The sequence below is a fragment of the Tupaia chinensis genome, unplaced genomic scaffold (assembly GCF_000334495.1).
Source record: "Tupaia chinensis unplaced genomic scaffold, TupChi_1.0 Scaffold000078_1, whole genome shotgun sequence".
NCBI lineage: Eukaryota > Metazoa > Chordata > Mammalia > Scandentia > Tupaiidae > Tupaia > Tupaia belangeri.
Window position 1 is genome coordinate 8,561,251 of NW_006159539.1, and position 12,803 is coordinate 8,574,053.

General features: G+C 46.3%; 1 long non-coding RNA gene across 2 annotated transcripts in view; it reads left to right on the top strand.

Annotated features, from left to right (window-relative positions):
• Positions 1–9,540, top strand: part of LOC102470771 (uncharacterized) — a 30,658-nt gene extending 21,118 nt beyond the window's left edge. For both annotated transcript variants that reach the window (XR_003548249.1, XR_003548248.1), the window contains exons 3-6: positions 2,467–2,631; positions 2,900–3,002; positions 6,420–6,522; positions 9,368–9,540. This is a non-coding gene — a long non-coding RNA (uncharacterized LOC102470771). The remainder of the gene's footprint in view (positions 1–2,466; positions 2,632–2,899; positions 3,003–6,419; positions 6,523–9,367) is intronic.
• Positions 9,541–12,803: the final 3,263 nt, after the last annotated feature.

Sequence of the window (12,803 nt, forward strand, 5' to 3'; positions counted from 1 at the left end):
CCCCCCCCGCCCCTTTCTAAGTTTTGGATGCTACTGTTTGCACACAGTTCTTGAAGCAGATGGAGTCTGATGGAAACCCCAGATGATAAACCCCCGTTTAGACTTGAAAGGTCTGTGCAAACGCCAACGGAACATAAATACCCCTGAACACATGAGAGAGTCAGAGAGATGAGGAGAGAGAGAGAGGGCGAAAACACTTCCCAACAGGGCATGGTCAGGCTGCAGTCCCTTCCCTTCTGTTACTCCATTGCTGGGGTTTTGGGGAGACACACACACACACACACACACACACACACACACACACACACACTGTGTTCTGCGAGTTGCCAGGACTGGGATTTGAACCATGTGGTCTACCAGGTGGGATCCAGCTCCCTTACGCACTAAGCCATGGGGCTTGGCTTTTTCTTAGGGAAAACAGGACATCTCCCTCCCTCCAGAATCCGAAGTTCGATGCCAGAGGTCATGATTCATTGCTAGGACACAGTGTGGACGTCCCCTACATCTTGGAGTGGCAGAAAGCAGATTGGAACTATTTCTTGGAACATCTGTTCCCTGGGCGTTCACATGGAAGCTCAGGGCACTGAGCTGAAATCACCCAGTTATACAGAGCTGGAAATTGATCAGGGTTCTGACCTACCATAACCCCCCAGGAAATGGCTTCCCATGTGCATGTTTGGTCTGAGAAAGCGGAGCCCGGCTGTCATGCTCTGGAAGCATGAGCCCAGAATCCACTGAGGATGTGGGTGTGGAGACCCCCGTGGTGACATCGATCAAAGCAGGACACGCAGGTGATTTGCTGCAGCTCTGGCTTGGACTCTCCCTCCAGAGCCTTTCTCCATCTCCGGCAGCCCAGGCCATCCCAGTAGTGGTGGTAGGTGTGGGAGTGAAAGCCCGCATCTGCATTTACCCCACCTCCCTCCATCCATGGGGGCCGCGGCTGCGTCTGTCATTTCTGAGACTCATCTGTAAAACGGGAAGAGAGCTGTGCTTTGCTTCCGATAGCGCTACGTTCTGAAATTGCATCGTGTGGTGATTTTGCTGTGTGGACATCATCGTGTGTGCTTACACAACCCTAGATGGGATAGCTACGGCACACCTGGGCTTATGGTTTGGAGTGGGTTTTGTGGTCGAGCTGGTCCCTCCTTTCTCACGAATCGTCCCCTTTATCTAGAGGAGGAAAGTTCGAGGAAGCTAAGAAATGATGGTGTTGGACCAGCCAGGTGGCGTGGAGGCGAAGGTGGCTGGATCCCACATGGTCAACTGTGCACCGTGCAGTTCGAGTCCTGGACACGATGGCTTGAAAAACATGCCAGCTGTGTGCGTGTGTGTGTGTGTGTGTGTGTGTGTGCATGCCCAAAATCCCAAGAGGAAAATGGAGGAGAAGGGGTATGTGGCATGGCTATCCTCCTTCAGGTTGCTTTCTCACTTCCCCTCTTTTCCTTTCTCTCCCATGAGCATATGGGCCCCATAGAAAATTTAAAAAAAAAAACAACAAAAAAAACGAGAAAAAAGAAACAATGTCACAGTATTTGAACCCAGCTCTATCTGGGTTCTGGGTTCAAAACTGCTTTCTGGTTCCTTGCTGCCCTGGGCAGGGAAGAAGGCCCAGGTAGGAGAGATTTTCTAAGGCTGAAAAGGCGATAGGCCAGGAGGGCTCTAACAAAGCCGGCAGCCATGGAGGGGCACATTGCATTCATTTGCCACACCACAGGCTGGGCGTCCCCCTCCCTGCTAGGACAGCGACACCGCGACTTCTGCTTTGGATTGGAACGGCCAGTGCTCACCGGAGAAGGATGCATACCTGTGGCCCAGTGACTCTTTCACACCCAACCAATGCCAGTTACAGACGGCAGTGAGGGAGAAAATATGAGAAGACAGGAAGGAAACCCCCCCCAGCCACATGGCAGCATCCTGGGAGGTCGGGTCACTGTCTTAGAGAGAGCCAGGCCCGAGCCACAGGTCAAGGCCAAAACACAGAGGTTCTGAGGCCTGACTGCTGGGAGGAACCACGGGTGGGGGGAAAGGCTCGCGGCTTGCAGGGAGCCCTGAGCCAAGGTTGGAAGGAAGACAGGAATTGTCTTTTAGAGCCTCCCAGTCCCTGGGTTTGGCCCTGTGGGCTCAGGCCTCCTCTGGGGCAAATGCAGAGGCTTAAGGTGGGTAGAGCAGTGTCAGGGAGAACATTCTGGCCAAAAGTGACCCCAGGAGGAGGCTCATGGGATCCCAGAAAATGCTGGGGAGTGAGGGTCTTAAACTGACCAACCCTTTCCTCTCTGCCTTTTATAGTTAAAAATGGACACTACTGGGGGCTGGCAGGTGGCATGGTGGTTAAGGTGCTAGACTCCCACATGGCTGACCATGGTTCAAGTCCCAGACCTGGCAGCTTTCTCTCTCACTTTCCATTTTCTCTTTCTCTGGTCAAATTAAGAAATAATAATAAATAATAATTCTTTTTTTTTTTTAAAGGACACTATTGGAGCCAGATTGTGACAGAGCAAGACAGTAGCGCCGTGGGGGAAAATGTGACACCCTGGGAGGGTGACCCACATGGGAAGGGTCTCGGTTTGCATCTGGAGACCTCCCTGAATGCACGAAGTATGTGCCTGTGGTCCTGGCTGACTGAAGTTGAATGTGAGAACCCTGCTGGGGATGCTGTCTCTGTCTCCCCATCTCTGTCTGTCTCTCACTCAAGGAAGAAATACAAAAAATAAACAGAATTTTTAAAACACCAGCAGGTGGCGTGGTGTTTAAAGGCACTGGATTCTCACATGGCTGACAGCAGTTCAAATTCTTGAACCCGGCGACTTGCTTTCTTGCTTTCCCTTTCTCTTTCTCTGGTCAAATTAAATAATAATAATAATAATTGCAATTAAATAAATACTTTTTTTTTTTTTTAAAGAGGCTATTGACCTGCTGATGCTTCAAGCTGCCTATTGGGTGTGGAGGTGGCACTTCCACAGCTTTGGCCTGGCTGACTGTCCAGACTGTGGGAATAGCTCAAGGTTAGTTCTGGAAGTTGTGGCAGGGGACAGGGACTTGGGGAGAACGGGGAGCTCTGCCATTCGTGAGCTGGGAAACCTCGGAGGTTGCCTTAGACCTCTGCTTCGGTCTCTTCTTTTTTTTTTTTTTTTTCTTTTTTCTTTATTTACTTTTTTTTTCTTTTGAGAGAGATTTTTGCTAGAGACAGACAGAGAGAGACCGAAAGTGAGAAATCAGCCCCCCAGGGGGATGAACATGCCACAATCCCATCTCTTCCGTTCTCCTCTCAGGTTTTTGGGCACGCACGCACACACCCCCAGCATGAGTTTTAAGTCACTGGGTCTGGAACTCAAACTGCAGGTGACTATGTGGGAATCCAGCATCATAACCATTAGGCCATCTGCTGGTCTCAGGTTTTCCTATTTTTTTTAAAAAAGAATTATTTATTTACATTTATTTATTTGTTATTATTAATTCACCAAAGAGACAGAGAGAGGGAGGGAGGGAAAGTGAGAAAGAAAGTCACCCGGTATGGGACTTGAACTGTGGTCAGTTATGTGGGAGTTCAGCACCTTAACCACCACACCACCTGCTGGCCCTAGTTTCCTACTTCCAGGAAACCTATAGCATAGCATTGCAGCATGTGCTAAAGTTAATAGCTTACATGGGGGGTATACCTTTACTTTTTTGCTAGAGGGTGTGTGTGATCACCAGAAAGAGACAGGGAAAGTGACAAAGCACCCATCCCTTGGGGCACAGTCATGCTGTAATTCTTTCTCTGCATTTTCTCCTTCCTTTGGGAATTTAGGGCCCACGGGCCCATGCACCTGGCATGTTTCTTAAGCTGCCGGGTTCAGTACTTGAACCATATGGTCGGCCACATGGGATCCAGCTGCCTTAACTGCCATGCCACGGAGCTGGCCTCAGTTTTACTTTTTGGTGATTGAAATGACTGCTTGAAAAAAATCTCGAGGCAAGGGGGAGAACAGTTTGGCACTAAATATGCTACAAACTTCTATCTCAGTGACCCATACCTGGAGGTGCTTTTGTCCCCTAGGGATACATTCCTGGGTGTCATAGCTGGTGAGTGTTGAGCAGGTTACTGGGTTCTAGAAGGCAGAGGCCAGGGGAGGCATTAAACACTGCACAGTGCTCAGGACTGATGCTCACACAGGGATGACCTGACATCAGTGACAACAGTTGCCAGTTGAGAAACTCTGCTAGCTTAGTTGGAGGCAGGGCTGACCATGGAAAAGGCATGAGCTTAGAGCATCACAAGGCAGGGTGTGGATTCGGATTCTTCATGTGTCAGCTGTATGACCCAGAACGTGTGGTCAAAGCCTTGCAGACACTGTGTTACCATCTAAAAGTAGCGATACCGACAAAGCCTGCTGTGAGGGTTACTGTAAGTTCTTTGAAATACTGTATATAAAATACAAAATAGAGTTCTTGACACATGGTAACTACTCAAGAAATATCAATTCCTTATTCCTACCTGCAATGGAATACTTTCCTTTTTTTCTTTCTCTTTTTAAAGTTTTTTTGGAGAGGTTTTTGCCATAGGGCACATGTTCTCGCCAGACAGACAGAGAGAGACAGAGAGACAGAAAGCAAGAAATCACTCGCCAGTGAGGATGGCCACGCCACAATCCCTTCTCCTCCATTCTCCTCTTGGGAATCTTGGGCACACACGCACATGCGCCTGGTGTGAGTTTTAAGCCACCGGGTCTGGGACGTAAACCACGGTTGACTACATGGGAGTCCAGCGACACAGCCATTAAACTAACTGCTGGTACTGGAAAACTTTCTTTTATTTTTATTAATTTATTTATTTTTGCTGTAGAGCATATGCATTCACTGGAAAGACAGAGAGTGAGAGAGAGAGAGAGAGAAAGAGAGAGAGAGAGAGGAGAGGAGAGGAGAGAAGGAAAGTGAGAAATCAGCTCCTAGGGGTAATGGCCACACCATAATCCCTTCTCTGCCACTCTCCTCTTGGGATTTAGGGATGCACACTCATACGCCCAGCATGATTTTCAAATGGTTGGGCCCAGTACTCTAACCTCGTAGTCGGCCAATGGGATCCAGCGCCTTAACCACCATGCCATCTGCTGGCTGGGAAAACCATTCTTTATTCTAGCAGCCTTCTACTCTAGTAAGAAGATTTTTGGTATGTTTAACCTTTCATTGTTGATCTTATATATTTTTTCCGATTCTCTAATCGTCTTTGCGGTGTTCTTCTGAATTCTAATTTTCTCAGGTCCTTCTATTATAGAACTAAGCTCAGAGACCTTAGAGCCAAAGAATGGAGAATTATTACAAAATTCCTACACTGATGCTCCTGTTTATTATACATGCGTGTCAACCTTATCCTGCTGACAGAGTGTGTCTGCCCAGACCTGTGGGCCTTTCATCTGCCTTTATAAATATGCATTCCTTCTAGTTACATAGTTTTTTTTTTAATCTCCCAGTTTTCATAGTAAAGAGTTGTCAATGATAATTGATAAGGAGATAGAAATGTGTAAAAAGAATTTGGGAGATAAGTTATAAACAAATAGGCACAAGAAAACTATAGTTATTTCTATTATTTTTTTAAATTTAAAAAGACTCATGAAGGGGGCCAGTTGGTGGTGTGTTGGTTAACGTGGCTAGATCCCACATGGCTGATGGCGTGGTTCAAATCTTGAACCTGCTGACTTGAAATACATGCTGGGCATGTGTTCACATGTCCCTTTTATCAAAATTAAGAAAGAAAAGACTCATGGAAGCCTTGGTAGAAAGGGGGAGGGTACAAAAGGAAGAGAGAACTGGAGCCAGCAGGTGGTGTAGTGGTTAAGGCGCTGGACTCCCACATGGCCAACCAAGGTTCCAGTCCCAGACCTGGCCTTGAAACTCATGCTGGGTGTGTGTGCATGCATGCCCAAAGTCCTAAGAGGAGAATGAAAGAGAGGGGATTATGTTGTGGCCATCCCCCTGGAGGGATGATTTCTCACTTTATTTCTCTCTGTGTTTCTCTGTCTCTCTGGTGAGTGCATGTGCCCTAAAACAAACCCCCACCTCCACTCCCACCTCCCCCCTTCAAATAAAGGGCAACTTTGGGTGTTACAAACCAGCCTTCCCGGCCCATCGGAGAGAGCTGAAATAACTGCAGAGGCAGCTTGGTTATGTGGCCTGCCCGGAATGCCTGGGCAGCTCCCTGGACTCTTAGCTGGTCTGACCCTTGAATTCACAAGGAGCCCTGAGGCCCAGTTTTCTGGCACGAAGCAGCAGGAGAGGGTAGTCATCCGAGTCTGGGCTCTGGACGCAGATGAGTTTTGATTTAATCCCGACTTCACCACTTACTACATTGAATGAGTGTCCAGGGGGAAATTACTTCCCTCTTTAAGACCCTAACTTTGCAAGGGGGAAGTCGCGTTGAAGGTAATCACAATGTTGCTTCCTAGGGGCTGTCTTGTGAAGCAATGCGCCTAAGACATTCAACACAGCGCTGGGTATGGGGTAACTGCTTAATCAACATGACTGAAGAAGAAGACGGTGATGGCGGTGGTGAGGACATGATCATCTCTCGCTAAGTACCTGCTCTGGTGGTCTTGTCTGGTTTATAAACATGTACATGCACGACTGAGCGGAACAGAAAAGCTAAAATACATATATACATATGTGAGTATAGGTAGCTATGTACACATATACATATGTATGTAGGGCCTTCAAAATGTTCCAGGGAAGTGTGTGTGATGGAAAAGCTATGCATGGATTTCAAACTTTTGTTGCACTAAAATCAACTTGTCCTTCAGCTCCATTTTCCATGAGCTTCTGGAAGCCTCCTCATGGTTTCGCTTTTCATGTACACACAGTTGTGTCCTGAAGCTGGGACGGGTGCGTCTCTTCTCGACTCTCAGCTCAAAGACATCATATTGATAGCTTGGCCATGGTGGGAATATCGCATAGCCTGGAAATGGGCACACCCACACATCAAGGGCTTTCTCTCCCCTCAGAGAGCCAATTAATGAGCATCCCACTGGGTATGTGTACTTTGCATCTCCAATTAGACTCTGAACTCCTTTAGGACTCAGGAAGGGCTGTATTCGCCCTTTGATCCCCACAAGGCCTCACGTCTGTCTTTTGTACAGTAGGCTTCAAAGGATGGTATGAGTCAATAGCACACAACGTGAGCGGATGAAAGCAAAAGGGGAATAGAGCAGAGGTGGGCTTAACAGAGGGGAAAGACAAGGTTGTTTCAGAAGAAACTGGAAGATGAGTGGCCAGGAAGGGAATGAGGACCAAGGAAAGAGAGTGGATGATAAAACAGTTGAGGAACAGGAAAGAATTCAAAAGTTAAAAGTCTAAAAAGAAGGGCCAGCAAGTAGCATAGTGGTTAAGGAGATGGACTCCCACATGGTGGGTTATGGTTCAAGTCCCAGACCTGGTGGCTTGAAAATCACACCTGGCATGTGTGTGTGTATTCCCAAAATCCCAAGAGGAGACTGGAGAAAGAACTATGGTGTGATCATCCCCCCTGGATGATTTCTCGTTTTCCCTCTCTCTGTCTCTGTATGTCTCTCTCTGGTGAGCGCATGTGCCCTATGGCAAAAACCTTTAAAAAAAAAAGTCTAGAAAGAAAATGGAATTCAGGATAAGAGTGAATTTCATATGATGTGCAGACTACTCATGGAAATGTATGTCTTAAGCTCCATTCTGTTAGATGAGTGCCATTTGTTAAAAATGTTGAGACAGAAAGTCGTTTATAAGAGGAAAAAGCTGGAATCACTCTAATATCCAAGAATAGGGGATTAGTAAAATAAGCAAGACACATTCATTTTATACAATACTTTTAGGTCATAAAACATGATGAAACATTCCAACAAAGTGCAGTCAGAGCGAGGAAGAAAAGCGTGGAAAATTGGAACGATGTTATTTATAATAATGCTGAGAGAAAAGGCAGGTTCAAAACAGTATGCATGGTCTCACTTTTGTATAAGTAGGTGTGCAGAAAGAATAGTCTGGAAAGATATACATTGAGGGACCAGCAGTTAACGTAATGGCTATGTCACTGGACTCCCACGTAGTCGACCGCAGTTCGAGTCCCGGACCCGGTGGCTTAAACTCACGCCAGGCGCGTGTGCGTGCGTGCCCAAGATCCCGAGAGGGGAATGGAGGAGAAGGGATTGCGGTGTGGCCATCCCCCCTGGGGGGTGATTTCTCGCTTTCTGTCTCTCTGTCTCTCTCTGTCTGTCTGGAGAGCGCATGCACCCTATAGCAAAAACCTCTCAAAAAAAAAAAAAAAGATATACATCGAATCACTAATAGTGGTTATTTCTGGGCAGGGTAATGTTTTTTCCTCCTCTTTTTACTTAGAGGCATTCTCTTCCTTTTATTTTTTAACTAGTATTTAATGTATTTCTTTAATTAAAACAATTATAAAAGAATTTTTTTTTTAACATTGATCTCTCTTTGTGTCTCTTATTTTGCCTTTACTGATAAGACTGATTGTTAAGGTTGTGGCTTCCTTAAGATGATTAATAAGGTGGTTTAGAAAGGACCTGTGGGCTAACAAAGGTTTTTCTTTGACTTGCAAATTTCTCTATATAAAAAGTCCCATATCAGTTTAGCAAATGACAGTTATAATGCTTGAACACTTAGCAAATTGCTTCGATTGAGAAAAGTCCACCTTATGAACTAGGGCTGTCTTAAAGAATTAGCGAGTCTGTGTCAGTGTTGCAGGGCAGGAGTTGCATTGTTCATCCATGACTCCCCCAAGCAGCTGGGAGAGCTGGAGGGTTCCATCAGAATGACAGGACAATTCCAAACACACCAGCCTCCCAGAAATGTGGCTCTACAGATCTAAAGGCCTCTGGATCCCAGGATAGCTCCAGCAGATTCAAGGTCTAATGAATGGCAGGTGTTAGTACCCGGGCAACAGTTTCCTGTGGCAAATTCTGACTCACAGATGGAAGATGCATTTCTGCCCTCAAGGAGGTAGTTTAGTGGGAGGTGGTGGGAGTTCACTGAGGTTTCCAGTAAAGTGCTGTCAGAGTTGTGAGTGAGCAGGCACAGGAGAGAAAGCCTGTCAGTGGCTCAGTCCAGTGGAAGAACTGAGAATTTTCTCCATTTTTTTCTTTTTCCTGAGAGGCAGGATGATGCTGGACTCATCAAGGAGGATGAGTTCAGCAAGGATCTTGAATTCTGGAGGGGATTAAACTGTGACTCTAGGTGCATCTTGGGTAAATTGCCTAACTATATAGAAACTCACTATACCAATATGGGATATGAGCACATTTCAGAGTCTGCCTTATGGAGTAATTGTAAGGATTAAATGTATAGTTTACATGAGGTACTTAGAGTCCTAGTGCCCTAATAAGTAGAGAAAGTGACCCCGATATCTCTCTTGCAGCCATATGAGGACATCGTGAGAAGGTAGCATCTACAAGTCAGGAAACGTGCTCTCACCAGGAACCAAGTCAACTGGCACCTTGATCATGGACTTCCCAGCATCCAGAACTGTGATGAAAATATGTCTGCTATTTAACCTACCCCAGTGTGTGATGCTTTGTTATGGCAGGCTAAACAGACTAACATCCTTCTCATAAACTTAGAAACTTTCTTCATGCTTCTATAATTTATAAAAATGTTTATGAACACTGTTGTATCCAATTGTATTTTAAATCAGAAGAGAAAAAAAGACTTACAAAGGATATGCTTATACTGCCTTCTGTATTGACTTCTCTAGTTTCATTTATCAGTGTTCTTTATTTCCTCATGTATATCTGAATTCGAGTATAATGCTCTTCCATTTCTGCCTGAAGGACTCTATTTTTTCTTTCAGGGAAGGTTGGTTAGCGATGTGTGTGTTGAGAGTGTGCTTTAGTCCTCAAGTAGGCAGTGTCCAACTCTGCCTTAGCCTTCACCTCCTGTTCGTGCAGTCCCTCAGAGTCAGCCAAATGAGAGAGCTCAGTGCCTTCTCAGATCTTTACTGGACATGCATCTCTGGGCACGTGCAGAGCTCTTTGCATGCCGAGGGCCTTCCAGATTCCCAGGAACATGTCAGATGCTTTCAAAGCTCTGTGAACATCTCACTTGTCAACTTTTCCTCTTATTTATTATTATTACTTTTTGGTCAGGTTGTTGTTTGCCCCGATTGGTATCACTGCCTCAGGTATCTGCAATTTCTTTGTTTTTAAGTTTTTTCTACAGGGCACATGTGCCTGCTGGAGAGAGACAGAAAGAGACAGCAAAAGAGAAAGTAAGAAATAACCCCCTCCAGGGGAGATGGCCACACTGCAATCGCTTCTCCTCCATTCTCCTCTTGGTCTTTTGGGCATGCACACACATGCGCCTGGTGTGATTTTCAAGATGCCAGGTTTGGGACTTGAACTGCAGTTGGCCATGTGGGACTCTAGTGCCTTTAACCATCACACCACTTGCTGGTCCCAGGCATCTGTAATGTTAAATGATTGGTGTTGATTATTTTGGATAAAAGTTGAGGGAAATAATGTCTGTGTTGAGTATGCTCTGGGTCAGGTCAAATAAAAACAAACCATGTGAGTGGGATTTCCAGAGAGTTACTTATAGGACAACATTTGACAATTGTTTGGGAATGGGTCTTGGGAGGCCTTCTAACCTCATTTTATCTCTTCTGGTAGTTGCCATACTGTTGGTTTTCACCATGATTGCAGGGCTATTGATTCTCAAGACTGTTGTAAGGCTAGAGACCTGCAGTTAGCGTAATGGCTATGTCGCTGGACTCCCATGGAGTCGACCGTAGTTCGAGTCTCGGACCCGGTGGCTTAAACTCAAGCCAGGCACATGTGCATGCGTGCCCAAGATTCTGAGAGGAGAATGGAGGAGAAGGGATTGAGACGTGGCCATCTCCCCTGGGGAGTGATTTCTCGTTTTCTGTCTCTCTGTCCTTCTGTCTCTCTGCGCCCTGTAGCAAAAACCTCTCAAAACAAATAAACAAATAAACACACAAACAAAAAAACTGAACATATTCTCAGTAGGGAAGCTCTTTTTTAAAATTATGAAAAGAAAAGAAAAGAAAAAAAGGCTTGGAACGCAAGAGACTTGGATGACTGTGGTATCATCAATTGTTTGGAAATGAAGACAGCCTTGCCCAGGAATTGAGATCCATGCGAGGTGAGGCTTTTCCGTGCTGGGTCAGTCCCCCCCCCCCCCCCCAGTTATTTCTCTGAATGGAGGTGTTCAGATGGTGGGGGCTCAAAGCCACAGTGGTGGAGGGGATAACTGGTAGGTGAAAATGCTTGCAGGTTCCTCCCTTTCCTTTCCCGGGGACCTAGCTTTATCTGCTTTATACTGGAGTCCCTTATAAGATTTTGTCTGTAAGAATTGTTTGTGCTGCCAAGACGTGGGGAAGTCCTCAGACCAGATGGCCTTTTCAGGCCTAACAGGTCTTAATTATCATTTTGCAAACTAAGACTGGGGGACAATGATACAGGCCCAAAAACGGGACCAAATGAATCAGAGAATCCATCCAGAATGGACAGTTTGGGCTTCATGTTCATTTAAGGGCTGACTCTCGGGGCTGTGGAGGGAGCTTCCAATTTCCATTTCAGAATCTGTGGATTGCCTGAGTCAACTCAAAGTGACCTCCAAGGGAAATCGTGGCTGACTTCCCATCACATTCTGCTCTTCGACTTGGGGCTTCTCAGAAGAAGTGGGGAGTAAGTCCTTCAGTTTTCAAGACCTGGAAGCCCAGAGGATGACGGTGGTGCGTCTGTTAATACTTCGGTCTGGTCTTGCTATTTTAAAGTTTTTCAACCATAGCATCTGTTTTGACCTTCTTTCGGTCTCCTTTCAAGCTGGGAATTGAAGGTGTTCTGAATGCTGAGCAAACAAGGCTTTGGCTAACTTGGGTTTTGATGTCTGAGAATTCATAGGAGGAAGAAGGAGGATGAGCCGGGGGGCCCTGGAGGAATTAACTGTGAAAACCTGGCCAGCCTTTGTTGGGCTGGGAAGCCGGGGTGGAGTGTCAACTGTCTGGGGAACAGATGTGAGCCCGACTTGATCTGCAGCTGTGGATGGAGGTTGGCCAGAGGTGAATAAGAGTCCCTGCAGCGGCCAAAGTCCTCTTGGTATAAGCCACCACTGTTCTCCTCTTTGTAGGATTCTGCAATTTGATTCTAGCCACCATGTAGCAGGTTGGATGGGGAGAGGATTTCTTCTGAGAAGCCAGGGATTTGGTGGGGTTTATCTCTGTGTTATTACATTCATTTCTAAACATTCCACAGAGGTGATGGAGGGACGAAGCCAGCCTCCCTTCAGAACCTTGTATTTCTTTGAGATCTCCATTAAAATGATGGGCAGGGCAGGTTGAGGCTAGGTCAAAAAACAAACTGGTCCCCACAGAGTTGTGTGTCCCTGAGTTTGTTCTGGGAAATATTGGTTCCAAGAGAAGCTTCCGATGATTCACGACCGAGGACGTTTGTGAAATTCTGCATGCCCTGTTTTCCTCTGGAGATTTGCATACTAAAGTTTCTTTCCTTCTTTTTTTTGGTGTGTGGGGGGAGAGGTTTTTGCAATAGGGTGTGTGTGCTGGCCAGAAAGAGAGAGACAGAGAGACAGAAAGTGGGAAATCACCCCCCGGGGGGATGGCTACGCCGCAATCCCTTCTCCTCTATTCTCCTCTTGGGATCTTGGGCACGCACGCACAGCTGGCGTGAGTTTAAACCACCAAGCCGGAGACTCAAACCACCATAGACTACGTGGGAGTCCAGCGACATAGCCATTATGCCAACTGCTGGTCCCCGCATACTAAGGTTTCTGAAATGGCTTGTGGTCAGGAACTCTCTAACTTGGCTGAACCAACTATT